This window comes from Sturnira hondurensis, unplaced genomic scaffold (genome assembly GCF_014824575.4).
Source record: "Sturnira hondurensis isolate 20B ecotype Veracruz unplaced genomic scaffold, ASM1482457v3 Scaffold0007036, whole genome shotgun sequence".
In the NCBI taxonomy this organism is placed as follows: domain Eukaryota; kingdom Metazoa; phylum Chordata; class Mammalia; order Chiroptera; family Phyllostomidae; genus Sturnira; species Sturnira hondurensis.
The window spans coordinates 1,455,797-1,469,146 of record NW_028079667.1 but is presented as its reverse complement, the minus strand read 5'-3'; the positions used below and the strand labels follow the sequence as shown (position 1 = coordinate 1,469,146).

Sequence of the window (13,350 nt, the reverse complement as noted above, 5' to 3'; positions counted from 1 at the left end):
GCACAAGAAAACCAAGGGCCCTCAGGCAAGGGCTTCCAGTTAAAGTGGTAACTCCACCACTGGAGGGGTATGATAGGCTCCACCAACTCCTGGAGCTTGGTCTTAAATCAACTCTAATCCCTGGCAGGCTCCTATTCAGGCTCTCTCACCTTGTAGGTATTTGGCCTCGGGGAGGTCGCTTAACCTCTGGTGCCTCAGTTTCTTTCTCTATAAGACAGGACAACAGCACCCACATCAAAGGGTAGTTGTGAGGCTTAAATGAACTGATATATGTGGAGCACTTAGAACAGTGCCTGGCAGTAAATGGTAACTTCTTACCAATAGAACAGAAACTTACATTTATTGGGTACACGGTATGTAGAAGATAGTGTGGTTTAAAAGCTATTCAGTTGATTTTCTTATCATCTGAGACAGGGATGATCTTCGTTTTACAGATAAAGTGAAGTGGAATACAAGTTGGAAACATATGGCCAAAGGCCGTCCCTGTCCCACGCCTCCCTCATTAAATGCCTCCGAGGAGAACGGAATACTTTCTTCTTAGCCACCCGCCATATGCCAAGCCATGCATGCCTGTCATTTCTTCCACATCACCCCTTTGCTACTTGTATGAGACAAAAAGGTGTACATGAGAACAGAAGGCCAGCAAATACACCAAAATGTTACTACTGGGTAACAAGATTATGGATGATACTTTGCTTCCCTTTTTTTATATCTTACAAATTGTTTATAATGAATACTTACTGTTTTGATCATCAGAAAAAGTAAATTAGCTCTATTTTTCCTAACTAGAATGACTAGAAGAGTCTAATTTCTCCATATTTTTAAAGGAAAATCTGGGTGGGAAATGGAAGTAGGAGTACCTATCCGGAAGTAGGGGTACCTATCCCGGGAGCCAACTGGGGCAGTGAAAAGACTTCACACTGTGGCAGGATTTACTTTGGGAGCTTCTGCAACCAGTGAAAAGACTCACTGGAAAGGAAGCGGGATTGGGGGGAAATTGGTATCAGCAGAGAGAAACAAAGGCTTCCTGAGAAAACTCAGGCTCTGCCTTTCTTCCCTCACCGACTCTCTCCAGTGTTCCCGAAGAACCACACAAACCTCTGCAGTGAACCACTGCAGTTCCTTACTTTACTATCACACCTTTTGTACATCATTGCATTTGGCCCTCATAATAATCCTAAAGGGCAAGTGGAACAGGTATTATTTATTCCCCATTAGCAGATGGAGACAGACTCACAGAGGGTCAGTTACTTGCTCAAGGTCAGGAAGTATAGATTACATAGCTGGCATGCGAGACCAGGGGCCCTAACTTTAACTTCCATACTCTCTCTCTTATATTATACTGCTTTTGGATTCTATAATCTTCAAAGTCCACTGATACAGGTGGCAAACATTTAATACTAAAAGCTTCTTTAAAGGGAAAGCTTATTCCAAAGAGAGAGGAGTTACTGAAATTCAGAAGGGACCCCTCTCTGTCCCAAACCCAACTTTCTGATCTACAGAAATGATGAAGCTAGCTTTTGAAGGGCTCCCCAACCTTATCCCTGCTTTCCTGTTCTTGACTCAGAACTTAACACTGGTCACACTGCTGGAATGATACAGGACATGTTTCATGCTCACACTCAATGCCCACTTCTATACCCAGCCCAATCATCCCTCGCTTAATCCAGGATCATTAATGGTCAACCATGGACCATTCAATGGATTAGATATTGGGCTTGTAATAGTGGCAAAATAGACACAATCCCTCCATCTAATTACAAATTAATGGGGAGCACATGCAAAATCACAGTACAAATATAAAATTACAAATCCTGATAAATGCTAGGGAGATAAAGTGCATGAGACAAGAGTAGTCCACTCAGCACACTTCCCTCTCCTTTCTATCTACTTTCTTACATTGTATATACAGTGGAACCTCAGTACTCATCATTAATTTGTTCTGGTGAGTGGCAAGCAAGCCACGATCAATGAAGCATTTTCTGTTGCAGGGCGGCGTCAGGACTCGTACAAGTTCTAGCAAGTGTGATGAGTGGCAAGCAAGCACCAAGTGCTGAAACATTTTTTCTTGTCCAAATGTGATGAGTACCAGGTTTGACGAGTTCTGAAGCCGATGAGTACTGAGGTACCACCATGCATTCATTTGCCTCCAAGCATGTGCCTCACAGACAGCAGGCATCAAAGCAGCAGGCCCAGAAGTTGTAATTACTTCATGGAGTGCTCTGAGGCAGGCCAGGGGCTAAATTCTTACCTCCACAGTTTATTGTAATCTTCACAACCAATCTCTAAGGTAGGTACTTTTATGCTATTACACCCCTACTTTACAAATGAGGGAGCCGAGACTCAGAAGCAAAGGTAACTGCTCCAACTCTAGTGGAACAAGAATTTGACTCCAGATCTGGCTGGTGACAAAGCCTGTGCTCCTAACAACCGTTCCATAAAGGTGACCCTTGAACAACACAGGTTTGAATTATACTTACATGCCAATTTTTTCAATAAATGTATTTTTCTTATAATTTTAATTACATTTTCTTTTCTCTAGCTTAGTTCATTATAAGAACACAGAATATAATACATATAACATACAAAATGTGTTCATCGATTGTTATTGGTTAGGTTTCTGGGCAACAGTGGGCTACTGGCCGTCAGGTTCTGGGAGAGTCAGCAGAGGTGGGAGTGCACAGTGTGGGAGCACTGTGGGAGCCAGTGTCTCTTTCTCCCGTCTCCTTGCAAATAAGTCGCTCCTGTCCTAGATCTGTCTAGAGAAGAGGGGTGGACATTAAAAATGTAAACGGAGACTGTCATTCATTGGGAGAAAATAGGTCCCTTGCTAAATCTGGCATCAGCTAAGGAATCTTAGCAAAAATGAAGTCACCCCCTCCCTTTGTTGTGAGGGAGGCCTAATCCTTACTTTGCCCGAGAGGATTATTGGGTTTTAGAAGGAAGCTCACATGCATTTTTGAAACAGCTCGTGCCAACTGCATTTGTGTCCACAATATGAAAGATTCGTTCTGCTTTTTAGGGTGGATAATAGATATCCCATGCTATTTAAATGCCTCCAAATCTCATACCTAAATGTTTCCAACCTTTGCTATCACCCAAAGCAGGACTCTCTGTCTCTCAAGCTTTCCTCCAGCTTTGCTTTATTCTTTGGAAGCACAGTTTAAATGGAGGGCAAGGTACCAAAACGCAGCCCATTGGTGGAAAAGTAATTGTTTAAGGTTACAATATACTTTTCATGGTACTTGTAATTACAGTTCCATGGACTAAATTTTCACTTATCCCCATCACTTTTCCTCTCCTTTGTTACTTCAGGATTAGTGTAATATAGTCTAGAGGGGTTTATTTTGTTTGTTTGTTTTTAATCCTGTATGTCCCTACTCACCCCAACACTACCTTATCCTTCCAGGGGAATTCTGGACCTGTGGACACATATAATACCAAAGTGGGACTGATAAAATCTATGTCCTGAGATCGCATTCTCAAAACACCCTCTGGCACCCGTGTCAGTCTTTACAATTTACAAATCATTCTCACCTACTAAATTTAATCCTTGTAACAAGCCTATGCAGTACTGTCCCCCTTTCACAGAAATGGAAACTGAGGCCCAGGCAATTTAAATAAGTTGCTCAAGGTCACAAAGGAAGTGGAAAAGCCAGGATCTGACACATTATAAGGCTCCAAATGCATTTAACCCCTTCTCTAACAGTTACATCACCTAAGGGCTTAGGGACACATTTGTAGGGATACATATTTAGAAAAGAGCTTGTTGCCTTATCTCAGGAAGAACATAATTCTTTAGTATTTTCTTGCTCAGGAGTGATAATTTTTGGTGGTTTCCATTGGTAACTACTACTTCCTACCCTCACTTCCAGGACTGTTTAATTTCCATCTGTAGTTAAATTCCCATGTTAACTCTGGGGCCAACTGGACTACAGATGAGGAGGAATTTAAGCCTCCAAACAGTATCGCAACAGCTTCAAGACAAACTCTTAGCTAGTTGTGTTCACATCTTGAACCTCAAGTTCCCATGTAATTCCCCAGCCCCTAGGACCTGCCTGGTCTTCCAGGCTGGATGAAAGCCTGCCGCTGACACCAAATTTCTTCCAGACTGGAGCCTTTGCTTGTTCATGTCCACTAACCCATAAACTCATGGTATTGGAAACAACAGGCGAGGGGAAGGCAGGTTGAGAAGTTTTATCTATTGGGCTTCCTCCTGCACCTGGCACTAACACACAGAAGGGGCGGGCACCAGGCAAGAATGTGGCAGGTGCTGGGACAGCCAGGCCAGGTCAGTGTAGGCAGGAAACACCCCGAGTTGTACATCATCCCTTGTCTCCCCTCCCACTGCAGTCCCAACACACCAGGCCTGGGAAAAGTACAGAACCCATGACAAAGAGAAGGTAGTGGACTGTGACCTCATGTCACGAATCCAGCTGCAGCCCCAGCTGCAGCTCCAGCTGCAGATCAGTGGCCTCTAGCCCTGCCAGACATGGCTCAGTAGGGGAGGCAGCCTCCTCTCACTATGGCATTCCAGCTGCTAGTGGTAAAGAGGTAACCATGGGAACCCTCACAAAGGGCTTTAAGTTGAGGGAAAGAGGCTGGAGGTGATGGTGAAGAGGCAGAGAGGGACTTCAAGTGACAGTCCTGCAATTCTCCTAACTTTAGCCATGCACATCACTTGTGAGTCAGAGTAAGAGACAAGTGGAGCTTGCACACAGCGAAGTAGCCTCAAGAGGTCAGGGACAACCACAGCTAAGATCCTGGTAGGTTTTCCCTCCAGGTTTCTTCTCTCCCCTTCAGAGAGCAGAGCCCTACAAGAATTTGTCCGCTGGTAATTTTGCCCTGAGATAATGGGGCTCATTTGGATGGACAGAAGTTCAAATACACACAGTGACATTCCTTCTAATACGGAGCTGGCAAGAGCACTTTGCAAAGGGGGCCTGGCTTCATCAGCCCATTGCCTCCAACGGCACCTCCATTGTTTTGCAGGGGGTGGGGCGGGGGAGGGGGGTCTCTGATGTGTCCGTAAATAGACCTGGCACCAGTTGGGTGGTTGGGGAAGCGTCCTGAGATTCTGGCTGTCTAGCCACAGCCGCCTTGCAAAGGAGAGGCTTGGATGTCCAGAATTTAAATACAGAGCATCTTACTGGGATTAAGTAAAAAGGCTCAGACCTAAATAGGAACTCATGTCTGTATATTTGTTTAACTACATTTTCCCTCTGGGCTCCTACACATTATTTTAATGAATTGGCCAATGTGACTTATATCTTCATCAAATCAATAGAGTTTTCAACCTACCACCTGAGATTTGTTTTTTACTTATGTTTTTCTAGCTCAGCATTCTCCAGGATCTGGGGGTTGAGGAAATGCCAACAAAAATAGGGAGTACAAATTATCCTGGGTCAACAGCTTACTTTGCCTCTAACTATGACAGGGCTCCAGAACACATTTCTCACACATTCCTTGGCTTCCTTGTGGATACCAAGATAACATCACATCTATGTCAATCCCTAAATGGGCTTCGCCAAGTCTGGGCCAAATCCCAACAGGTGGCCTGGTTCTCCGCATTTTTTTGTTCACAAATTGACTTTTTAATTGGAGTCCCGGGGGTAGAGGGTAAAGGGCAATGTCAGAGAAAGCCACTGACTGGCAGACTTTTGAGGGCTGGGGAAAGAATGTGACAAGTTCATTAACACCTCTTCTGCAATTCCCCGACATCCCCCCCCCCCCCAGCAATATGGTAGTAAGTAGACCCACAACCATTCACGAACACACTCAGGAGTCGTCGATTCCTTCACCACCACTGCTCACTTGCAGGCAGCCCATAAAGAAGGGGAAGGCACTTAATGGATGTCCCTTTCTCCTTACAGTAATGAAATAAAAAATAATTTTACCTATAAGGGAAAAGTAACTGACATCTATTATGAATCTCATGAGTTGAGAGGCAAGATCTTGTTAGGTTCCAATCTTCGCAACTCCATGTCTAACCCGTCTGCGTCGGTTTCCTCACCTTTAAAAGGAGATAATAACAGTGCCAACCTCCTAGGGGGGTGAGGAAGACTCGAGACCTTCAGACAGTTCTCCACACTTAGCAAATAATAAATATTAGAAATGAACACCTACCCGCTGCTAAGCTGCTTAGTTTTACATGTATTTGGTCATTTAATCCTTATAACAGACTTAACCTGATAAGTATTAATACCTCTTTTAAGGTATTATCATCACCTTTTTTTGCATATGAGGAAACTCAGGCTTAAAGAATTTAAGAATTTGACCTAAATTACTAGCAGGTAGATGAATTCAGACTCACACCTCAGTCATCCTGGCTCCTCAGTCTAAGACCTGTACTTTACACTAAATTGCCTTCGTATGTAAGTTCATTTTTGTGGTCGTTGTTATTTTTACTAATAAATAACATGAGAAAACATAAGCAAGAAACTCTGATGTTGAAGAAAATAATACCAGTGAAAAAAAGAGCTAGGATTTAAAACTCTACCATAAATAGGAGGCTTTAAAAAGAAAAGAAAAAAGAGAAGAAAAAGACTAGCCTAAGACAGAGCCCTCTGCTCTGGCAAATATTCCAAGAAAACTAGATACGCATTTATACTCAGTCAGGATGTCTATGAACTCTTGAGTGTAAAATATCTTATTCATTACTGAATTTCAGAGGCTAATACAATGTTCCCAGTAAATAGCTGATGTTTAAGAATGAATTACTCCAACCCAACAATAAAATGACTGATGGAGCTGGCCAAGTATATAAAAGGTCTTTGCCAAACATTTTGTTGAACTTAAAAATAATTGAAGCTTAATAGAATTAAGTAAACTCCTGTATTTTATTTACCTCTGTCCAAGGTATTTTGCTGAATATTCAAGTGATATAATTTGCCCCTTAAAAAGTCACAATATTAATTTGATACAGAGATCAAGAGTTGTTTTTCAACGATAACTTTGGAAACAGGAGATAATACGTAACCCTTTTACCTACATTCCCAGAGGATGCTGTGAGTCTGGGCTGGGAGTTCAGCTTCAACTAGCATCATTATATCAGTTATCAAAAGCAGAGGGATTTGCCAAGAGGGTATTTCCACTCTTTGGGGCTTACTTGTGCTGGCAAAGCAAAACCCCAGTGGTATTTTGATCAGGTAGGCTAGAACTTACTTAAATTCCCTGCAACCTCAAAAAATGACCCATTAAAATGAAGATACATATAATGCTAAGGATATTGGTTAATATGTTATAAGATCCTTGATAATATTAAATAAGACGGATTTCATAAAAAATGCATTTAAGCCCTGGCTGGCGTAGCTCAGTGGATTGAGCGTGGGCCTGCGAACCAGAGGATTGCGGTTCGATTCCCAGTCAGGGCACATGCCTGGGTTGCAGGCCAGTTCCCAGCAGGAGACACACGAGAGGCAACCATACATTGATATTTCTCTTCCTTTCTCCTTCCCTTACTCTCTAAAGATAAATAAATAAAATCTTTTAAAAATGCAATTAATTTTGTATTAATACCACAACCACATACTAAATTTATCATATTGCATGGAATTATTAGCTGACATTTACTGACTTCTGACTAAGCTACACTTTTATTATCTATAATAACTTAATCCACACAATAATTCTATGAAAGAGATATTTTATTACTGTCCAATGCTTTCAGGCTCAAGAGCATTTAATAACTTGCCCAAGGTAATATACACCTAGAATAAGAGATGGGATGTGTACCCTTGTCTATCACTAGAACCTAAGTTGTTGTTCTAATTGAACCAATGATTTGCATACAATAAAATGCATAGGTCTTAAGTATTTGGCTTAATGGATTTTGATAATTGTGGACAACCATGTAATTATCACTGAAAAAAAGACACAGAACATTTCCATTGCTCCAGAAAATCTCTGCTTACATCTTTTCAGTCAATCCCCCCACACCCAGAGGCAAGCACTAACTTCTGCTGTCATATTTTTGCCCATTCTAGTCCTTCATAACCAGAATTGCTTCCGTGTTCTTTTGTGCCTAGCTTCTTTCAGTTCAATATGAGAGCCCCCCAGGTGGTTTTATGTATCAGGAGCTCATTCCTTTTGATTACTGAGTAGTATTCCATTGTATGGATGTACCAAGGTTTATCTATTCTCCTGTTGATGAACTTAGGGTTGGGTCCAGTTGTACACAATTATGAATAAAGTTGTTATAAACATTCTTTGCAAGTCATTCTGTGGACATTTGTTTTCATCTACCTTAAGTGAATAGCTAGGTGTGAAAATATTGGGCCATATGGTTGGTGTCTATTTAACTACAATAAACCTAAGTTCTTAACTCTGTACTAGGTTCTTAACTCCCTCAGAAATGCCCCAGTATATTAACATGTTTGATTTCTCCCCTTACATGACAAGTTCCCCAAGGGCAAAGAACCCGTCTCCAGTTCCTGGGCTGTCTCCCACATAGTAAATGTTTGCTGCACGAGTGAATGACCATTGTTCATACTGTATTCCTCTCCCGTCTACAGCGTTACTATAGCAGAGGCAAACATGCTTGACACGCGTGGAAAAATAAGACAGGCTGGAGGCTGTGAAGTGGAGGCGCTGCTCATTCATTCAAGCAGGTGAAAAACTGTCCAGCCAGGAGACCCCTGCCTTCCTCATTTTCTTTTTGACACAACCTTTCCTAGAAAGTGACCCCCTCCCAGTGATCCTGCGGGAAGAAAGAGGGGTGGCTGCTCCTGATCAAGTGACACCATGGAAAGGGAGGCAGGTGTCACAGCAATTGAGGTCACACGGTGGTTAGAATTACAGGATCCTTCTGTCAACCCGGAGGGTGGAGGAAGCAGCAACCATGAAATCCTGACCTTCTATCTAAAAGAAGCCGGAGAAACTGCGGCACCGCCGGAGCCCAGGGGGTGCCTCCAGCACGAGTTACAGACGAACTTGGTTTTGGCAGATGTGCCACATGGTTTCTACATTGAAAGTGAAAAGTCAAGAATACATTTTGAGGAGAAAGTAAAATGTTAATGTAAAAATGTAACTGGGTTTAACACATAAGACAGCATAATGAAAAAAATACTGGGTCCAGAGTGGAGAGAGGTCTCAGGCATACCATCCTCATCTCAAGGGTTAATCTCAATACACCCCCTTTCCTGCCTTTCAGGCAGAACCTTTAACTCCCATTAATCTTTTCACTAATTTACTTTAAATCACAGAATTTACACTGTCCTAGGGGTAATTTTAAATCTTTCTTACAAAAGAAAGATTTAAAATCTTTGTTATCAAAGCAGAGCTTTGCCTCATACTGGACTCAGGTGCTTTGGGGGCAATTACCATTTTCGCTGGCCCCAGATCACTGACGACTGAAATAAATTTAGAATTCCTCAGTTTGGGCTCTGAGAGGTGACCTGGTCTTCCTAAAACCAGGCAGCACTGCACTGAAGCCATCCTAACCAGATGGATGTTTATTCTATTCTTAACATCTCCAGGGAAGTAAATTCTCTACAACATCCCTTGGTAACCTTCTCCAGGGTTTTATCAAGCATACGGTGAAGAAGGTCTGATGTAGAAACCAATAAAAATATTAACTCTATGAGCCTAGCTACAAGCACTAGAAAGGGGTATGTGCGTGGGCCCTTTGCCTTAAATGATACAGAGACGTGTTTACCAAACAGCTTATGCAAACAGAAACCATTTGTCAGAAACAGATGTGGAAAGTTTATTCAAGAGACATAAATTCTGTTCCACGAAGACATGTGAAAAAGTTATTCTAGATTATAACATTTTTTAAAGTACAAGTTTATTTCCTTGCCAATCACTAGTTTTAGTGCCTAACCAGGTTTGTTAGCAATTTTTAAAAATATCCATAGCTCAAAGTTTTCAAATGACAAGGCTTCTATAAAAAAAACTGGGCCTCAGCAAACAGCTCATAAACGTCGTTAAGAGTAACTTCACTTCTCACTCCTGTATATCGCACCTTTTCCGCAATAGTCATGTAATAGTTTTATAATCAGAAAAAAAAAGATATTTTAAAAGACAAAAATAACAATCAGAATTAGTTAAAATGCAAAACAATGTCTGGTGAAATTTCTTGGGGGAAGATTTAGCCATATACCTGACCATGCTTTTAACTGGAAATGATCATTGAAGTGGCCTTTCAATATTAACAATTAGCAACACACAAAAAACACGTAACTATCTTTAGAAGCCTCTGTGCTAAGATTTCCTGTGGTACTCTGATATCTCACAGCAATCTTTCCATGGAGATTATGTGCCTTTGGGCGATCTTTTGCTCCCAGTCCAAAAGCCCAGGTGCACAGAGGTGCACCACCACAACACTATGATTTAAAAACGAAAGAACAGGAAAACCCAGTAATGCTAAAATACTTGAGGGAAAGAGACAGACACACCCCAGCCCACTCCCACAGGATGCTTGATGTCCTAAAATTGTATAAGCTCTCCCCCATCCTTCAGCAAAGCACTTTTATCCCTCTGGCAACTCAGAGTAGAGCATGTGTCAGATATACATTCATTTTCATGATTTAATTGTCCTTACATGACTGTGGAACACACCTTTTAAAACTTTGCCTTAAGATCTGGTACAAATGGGAAGGGGGGAGGGGCAGGCGCGCCTTTCAAACCCCATTTGGGACCTTTCCTACAGAAACGAATCCAGTCAAATGAAGAAAGTCAAGCCGTTCTAAACTCAATAGGAGCTCTCATAAGAAGCAATTTATCAAAATTAAAATATTTCACAGATCATTTCTTCTGAAAAGTTTCCATGCTGTCAATGGTCTACAATTATTTTCTTCTTGGGGTGGCTGTTTCTGCCATCCCAAGAAAAAAGAAAAACAAGACCCAGGAGTGTCAGGAGACCCTCGGAGCGCGCCACCTAACCCCCCGCCCCACCCCCCCATCAGGCCGGCTGCAGTGAGAGCCGACCCACCCCCAGAGACCCGATCTCAAGAGTCGTCGCAGGGAGCGAAATAGACACCCTTTACAAAGTAGGTGGCCGGGCACCCTCCCACCCTCCTCCAGAGGCAACAGTGTGCCTGGACCGCGCCCGCCGCCGGCCAGGGGAAGCAGACCCGAGCCTTGCACTCACTGTCGCCGCTCGAGGGGCGGACGCCGGCCCCCCACCCCCAGGGCCGAGCGAGACTCCCGGCAGACGCCAAGTTCAAACCTCCCTACAGCTCCGAGGAGGCTGCGCGGATCTTCGCCGGAGGGGCTCGGCGGCGCTCGGCTGCGTTCAACAATGGGAGGCTCGGCCGCGCCGGCGCCTCCGCGCCCGGGCTACGGCGGCTGCGGCGCGGCGGACTGCGTTCGTGCAGATCCAGGGGCCCGAATCCGGGTGCCGGACCGGGAGGGCGCTGGGGCGCCCAGGACCACGCCTCCCGCCGCGGGGGCCGCGCCGCACGGGAGGGGCCGGGCTCGCTCGGTGCCCGCCACCAGGTAATCCCACAGGAAGCTTCCCGGATTGGCCCGGGCGCTCAGGACGGGATTTGCATGTCAATGGCAGAGCAGGCTCCCTGCGGTTTGAAAGGGGATTCCGGACTGCAGGAGTCGGGCTCCACTCGGGTCCTCTTGATAAAAAGGGCACCAATGCACACACTGTGGCTCTCCTGCAGCAGTTCACGGTCCTAAAGGTGCCTAACTCTTCCCCCGCCCTCCATTTTCAGATGAAGACTCCACAAGTAAAATATCAACTTTAAGAAGCGCGCGCTCTTTTTTCCGGGGCTATACAGTTAGTAATTGATCAAATGAAGCATGAATGAAGCAAGGTAAAAAGTTCACAGCTTCCAAAAAAAAAAAAAGCTCGCATTACAAGGAAAATAACCATCTTTTCCCCTTGACGTCCTCTTTCCAGTAGAAGTCAACAAGAGAGACTCGGGTTGTTGCTGATCCGCTAAAGCTGGCGAAACCTTCCTCGCAGCCCCTTTTGTTTGTTTCCCTGAGCACCACCTCTAATGAGAGACAGGTGATTGTTTCAGTGGTTAGGATTGTGACCTTCTGAGAGATACTGGATTCAGCCTTGGAAACTTTTGGGTCTCAGACACATTTACATTTGTTTTGCATTTGCTTTACCTTCTTAAGGAAGGTAGGTGCTATTTTCAGATTCATCTTTCTTCAAAGCCTCTTCCAGACTCTTTCAGTGAAGTTAGGACCCGCCTCCCCCTCCAGTACCATTCTTAATTGCTTTCACATGTCAGTCCCAGACATTGAGAAGACAATTTGTAAGTGGCCTTATTTTTTCTTACTCATGCAGAATCCCTGTTTTCAAAAATCTCAGGTTCTATTTTTGATCATGTATCTCCCATGCCAGGTAAGTATCAGGTTCTATTTTTAAGGCAATAACTATACAAATCGACACAAAAGAAGAGAATGCCTAAGTAGGTAGGAATTAGAAAACCTAGTTCTCCTATAGTCGATACCATTTGTCTTTACTTAGCTGTGCTCTTTGTTATAACCTGGCCAAATGCAACGACAACTAAATAAATCTCTTTACCGATATCTTCACCCACAGGCTCCCCCCACCCTGTACAGTATTACCCCTACTAAAATTAGATTGTATTTTCAGTGGTATCACAAGGGTGTCGGAACACATACACACTCCTGTGATACAGTCAGCGGGGTCCTGGCACACAGGGAGGCTAATGTTGATTGTCCTTTGTCCTACAGGGAACCTAGTTTTGGGTAAAGGCAAAGTGATGTTCAGCACTTAACTTTAATAAAGTGGTCAGTCAGCCCTTACAGTTTAGAGGCACAATGTATTCCCTTACAAGATTGTTGAGGAAATAAGTACTAGCTGAGGACACAGGCAGGAGCTCTGGAAGCACAGCCGGTAAGGCCTCTATCCTGCTGCTCCTTTATCTTGTTTTCTAGGTGCTCAGGGGCAGGTGAAATCTCATAAGGATGGAACAGGTCCCTGTACTCCTGTGTGGAACATCCCTTTATGTTGGTTATTAAAAACACACTTGGGGTTCAGATCTAACCCCCCACACAGCCTGTATTGTGCCAGTAAACTCTATATCACTGGGCTGATATTGCACCACGGATTCTGAAAATTACTTTTTACTTTATCTGTAATTTAGAAGCATCATCAGATTTTTGTAGATGAAAGGAAAACAACTTGTCTCATGGGATCAAAGGTGAGACTGGAAATGAAGAAAGCTCCACAGCAATACAAAATTATGCTAACATCTCTCTCCATGAGATAGGGGGATGTTCCCTCATCTGGTGCCTCAGTCCTCCTTCTGCAAAATGGTCCACTCTCCTCACAAAGCATAACTGGCAAATGGCCATGAGATAGTTACACATAGCAAACATATGTATGAGTAAACTCCAAGCCAAATATGAAGACAG

General features: G+C 43.5%; 1 protein-coding gene across 4 annotated transcripts in view; it reads right to left on the bottom strand.

Moving 5' to 3' along the window:
* SHROOM3 (shroom family member 3) overlaps positions 1-13,350 on the bottom strand; it is a 283,783-nt gene that overhangs the window by 63,038 nt on the left and 207,395 nt on the right. Inside the window, exon 1 of one of the 4 annotated variants that reach the window (XM_037050997.1) lies at positions 11,093-11,334. The exons of the other annotated variants lie outside the window; for them this stretch is intronic. The gene's annotated coding sequence lies outside the window, so the exon portion shown is untranslated. Of the gene's footprint in view, positions 1-11,092; positions 11,335-13,350 lie in introns of those variants that run through there. 4 annotated transcript variants of the gene reach the window in all.